The sequence below is a fragment of the Molossus molossus genome, unplaced genomic scaffold (genome assembly GCF_014108415.1).
Source record: "Molossus molossus isolate mMolMol1 unplaced genomic scaffold, mMolMol1.p scaffold_m16_p_22, whole genome shotgun sequence".
Taxonomy (NCBI): domain Eukaryota; kingdom Metazoa; phylum Chordata; class Mammalia; order Chiroptera; family Molossidae; genus Molossus; species Molossus molossus.
In genome coordinates this window covers 14888230-14892965 of record NW_023425358.1, presented here as the reverse complement: position 1 = coordinate 14892965, position 4736 = coordinate 14888230, and positions in this window count along the sequence as shown.

Genomic DNA, 4736 nt, shown 5'->3' with positions numbered 1-4736 from the left:
GGAGACGCTGGACAGTCAGATGGGATGCATGGACTCGATGCAGATTCTGATTGGGACTCACGTGGCAGAGGGGAGACAGGAGAAGGAACCGGGGATGAAGGGGAGGACTGACGGGCGGTTGTGGCTATGGCTGCTCCTGGTTGGCAAAGGGAGGGCTCAATCATGAGGTGCCCTCCCAACCCCCTGTTGGTTCTCAGGGGCCCTAGTGGTCCCTTGGCTGAGCCTTGAGCTCCCAAGGTCCTGAGACCCTCTTCCTTCATCCAGTTCTGTGACTGCCTTCCAGAAGCCCCCCACACTCCAGAGGCTGCAGCAATGCCCCCCCTCCCCAACACACATACACCTCCACTTTTGCTCACTCTCTGTTCCATCATTTTTCAAAAATAATTGTGTGGCACCAGGCTGCCCGCCCGGGTGGCTGGCTCCCAGGTTGGCCTTGCTGTGCTGTGAGTGTCAAGGTGTTTCCCGCGCAAGGTCTTCATCATCCCTAATTGCTCACATTCATTTTGTCTCCCTCCTTGTGAGCATCCTTTGAAGCCTCGCTCGTGTCTCCCCTTCGCTGGATCAAAATGAGGCTGCTGTGCTCCCTGGGAGGGGGCTGCTCCCCCACCTGGCCTCGGCCAGCCTGAGATGGATGTTCCTTTAGTGACCATAAATCTCTACACAGCCTTTGTCAAGACAGATCGGAGGCCTCCTGCTCCCCGGTGTTTGCCGGCAGTCGGTTTAATTGGCCCCCCTGGCAGAGGAGCGGGCTGGGGAAGGGGCCCTCTGAGGCCCCCGCTTCATGAGGAGCCATGGCTGGGGTGCACAGGAACAACTGACTGCTCCTCCCTCACGCACCCATGTGCATGGTTTCAACATGCCAGACTGCATAACAGGCCTCTCCATGCTTAGTCCCAGGCAGAACCCTTTCTTGCCCAGTGGCCCGGGGGTGACGCCCGAAGCCCCAGCAGTACCCCTGCCAGCCCCCAAGAAGGAGGCCCATCCGTTTAGCCCAGCACACTACCAAATGCGTCGTGAACAGGTGGATGCCAGGATGAGCAGGGCCCGTCACGCCCCCACCTGGCCCAGAGAATGAAGACTCCTCAACCCAGCCCAGCCACGAGGCTCGCAGGGAATGTGCCCCAGCAAAGAGGACAGGGCACCCTGGAGCTGGGAATCCCTGCCAATGGCCCGGAGGCTGGCTCTGAGTCCCGCCCTCCCCCACGGTCAGCGGGCCGGCCAGTCCCGCTGCGCAGCTGGCTGCAGGAATGAGAGACCTGCTGTGTGCAATGCCTAGGACAGCGGGTGGTAGGGGGAGGGGCTTCAGAAGTGAGCTTCAGTGGCCCCCGGGTGAGGTGTGCTCAGGTGGCCCAGCCTGGCCCCACCACTTGCTGCATGGCTTGGGGACTTCCTTAACCTGTTGGGCCTGGGATTCTAAGTGCAGGGTTGGGGCCTAGGCCTGAGGCCTAAGAAGACACACCTGCTGGATGTGGGTCACCTGGAGGGAGGGAAGTCCTGTGCGGCCCCTCCCTGGGGCTTGGTCGTCTCGGCAGTTTCTGAGCCCCTCCAGCGCCGGCCCCAAGCTGGGCCCTCTCACAGCGGCGTCGTGAGCTGCAGAGACCCTTCCACGAGGGTTCACTCATTCTTCCTGCATGCGGGAAACTCACGGGCCACTGAGAGGTTGTGACTTGCCCCAGCCACAACTTCACTCCAGACTTCCCCAGGATCCGCTCCGCGACCACCCAGCGGGGCGGGAATCAGCCCGGCGGGACCAGGGAGGGTTTTCTGGAGGAGGGGTCATGTCAGAGCTGAATGCTGAGGTGGAGGGCACTGAGGATCCTGGGGCATTCTATGTCTAGGAGCTCAGGTGGGCAGCAGTGGAGGGGTGGGGCAGGACCCCTGAATCCCCCCAAGATTCCAGCATGACTACAAAAGGAGGGTCGAAGCCAGAATGCTGGTGACCAGTGGCTTCTACACTCCCCCGGGGCTGCCCCGGCTTCCAGTGGGGTCCCTGCCAAGCCCCTGAGAGGTGATGTGCACAGGGGCCAGGCCTGCCATCCAGGGCTCCGCGATGCCGCAGCCCAGCGCGGGCTGGAGGAGTGGGAGTCGGCAAGGCAGAACCAACAGCAAGGCCTCCACAGGGGCCGGGCGGAGTGAGACAAGTCACGCCAGCGTGGTCTCGTGTCTACCGTGGCGCAGAGAGCGTCCACGTGCTGCACAAATGTCATCTCCGGGCCAAGGGGCACTCCTGGGCTGACTGGCAAAAAAAAGAGATTGATGTCCAGGATCATGTGACGTCCAGCAGCTGGGGTGAAAAGTGCTGAGTCATGGTCTACAGCTCTGGGCAGAGCCATGTTGTCGGTGCTGTATCTCAACAAGTGTGGCCTCGGGGAGGTCTGATCCTGCCCAGAGGAGTCGCCTTCACACCTCTTGGCCTCAGTGTCCCCATCTGCACACTGAGGGTGTCAGCAGCTTCTTCCTGCTGGGACATGAATGCGATAAGGTGCACGAGCTGCTCACCCCACGCCTGGGTGGCTGTGAGCGAGGCCTCTGCCTGGCTGCCCTGGGCCCAGCTCATCGAACAAATAAACACATTTTCATCAACATGTTTCCAGCATGTTCCCAGTCTCACTGGACATCAGTTTCCATCAGCCGCTGAGCATTCTACTGCTTCTATGTTTTCAAAACTAGTGTAAGGATTTAAAACTAATTATTTCAATTACTGTGCAAAGCCCCGGGCAGCCAGATAAATGGGGTAGGTACTCCCACAGGAGGACCTGGGCCAATCCTGCAGCCCCTGGATAGGTGGCAGGCAGCACAGAGTGGCCCCAAAACTCCTCCAACCTTAGAGGTCCTGCAGAGAAATGACCCTCGAGAGCAACCCAGCCCCAGCCCAGCACCCTGAGAGGGCCGCTTGTTCACCTGCTCGAGGTGTCGACCTCCACTGATTGTGTTTAGTAGCCCCAACCCGGTCAGGGCCTGGGACAGAGAACGGCCTGTGAGCTGTGAAGATTCTGTCCACAGGCTGTCCTGTGGTTGGCCAGCATCCTTGGATGGGGGCCAGGGGCATCCGTGGTAAACCAGCAGCCGCCGTTGGGGGAGGTCGACACGCTCACCGCCACGTCTCCTGCTTTAATTAGCTTCCTGCACAGGTCTCAGGGTCTGGGAGACAGAGGCCACATGTTAGCCACCCTCCCCCACCCCCCGCCGGCCCAGGTCCACCAGGCATGATCTCAGTGCACCAGCAGGGCCAGGGAGGGGTTGGGGCTGGGTGGGGGCGGGCAGGCACTGAATGTGATGCTCCAGGCCCGGCACTGGCTGGCTGGTGATCTCATCTCTTCCTGGGCTGTAAATATCACCCAAATGCTCCAGACTCCCAAATTGTCCTCCAGCCCGGGCCCCTCTTTTGAGCTCAGCCTGCACAGCCTACGCAACACCCCCACCCAGATGTCTCCTGGGCCTCAGCAACAAGGAAGGCTGCTTCTCCCCGCGTCCCCACCTCAGGGACGGATGCCCCGCGCCGGATGCTCAGGACAGACACCGGGAAGCCTGCCCACTGCCTCCACTTTTGGGGGTTCTAACGCAAACCTGGCCACGTCCCTCCTGATCTCCCACCTCCCCCTCTTCCGGCCTGGCCAGACTGTGCACCCCTTGCTCCCACTGCACACGAAGCAGCCAGAGACAACTTCTCAGGAAATCAGATCCCACACTTGCCCTCTTGGGACAGAGTCCCCAAAGCCTTCGGGACCTGTGCACGGGCCTCAGGCCAACCTGGGCTCATCCATCCACCTGTTTCACCTTCGAAAGAATTGGTCAGCCCCTTGCTCCCATTCCCTACCATGGCCTCAGTTTCTCCCTCTGGGGGTGTGGGGGGGGTACACCCAAGGGATGGGCTGAGGAGGACAAGTGGCTTGGAGGCGGGGCCCAGCGAGGGCATCTGGGGAGGTCAGACAAGTCACAGCTCACTGTGAGCCCTGCAGCCTCCCGAGATTCAGGCTGCTGAGGATAGGCAGTCAGCCTTAACAGTGTCCTGAAGGCAGACAGGTGTCTCTCAGTGAGGAGCAGCTTCAGCAGAGGTAGCGAACTTCCCATCTGGGGAAGCATGCAAGCTGAGGAGCTCCGGTGGGCCTCGAAGCCTTTTGCAAATGGGTCTTTTGGTTTTTTGGCTGCCAGGAAGGGAGTGGGGACTAGGGGCTGCCACGCCCTTCAAGAGCCCCAGCCTCAGCCAGGAATTCTGCCCCCTCCCCACACCTAGCAGTTTGGCTGCATCTTTCGGACATGGCAGGCGCTGCTCAAGAGAAAAGTGGATAAAGAAACTCCTACTCCTGCTCCCTCTGCACACTAGTGCCCAGGCACAGGCTGGCAGACACCTAGCTGTGCGGTCCCAGGGATGGGGAGTGCTGATGTGAGCTCTGAGGCACAGGCCTGAGGCTGCCTGACGCCTTGACACCAGAGTCCACAGAGCTGTCTCTTCGGAGGCTGTCATGGGGGCCACTGGGGTTCCCAGGCCCAGAGGGGCTGAGGTGGGAGCCTGTGTAAGGCCTGCCTGAGCTGCCCCTTCTAAGCCCAGGGGCAAGGCGCTGGGTTGTGGAGCTGGGATGTGCCAGTGTCCACTGTGCAGAGGGGCAGACTGTCACGAACACACAGATGTCCTGAAAGAAGAGATGGGTGTGTGGGAGGACCCGGCTGAGAAGGGTAAGGGCCAGACAGGAGAGGCAGGGGCGCCTCTCCCTTCAGTGCCCTGATAGTGCCCTGGG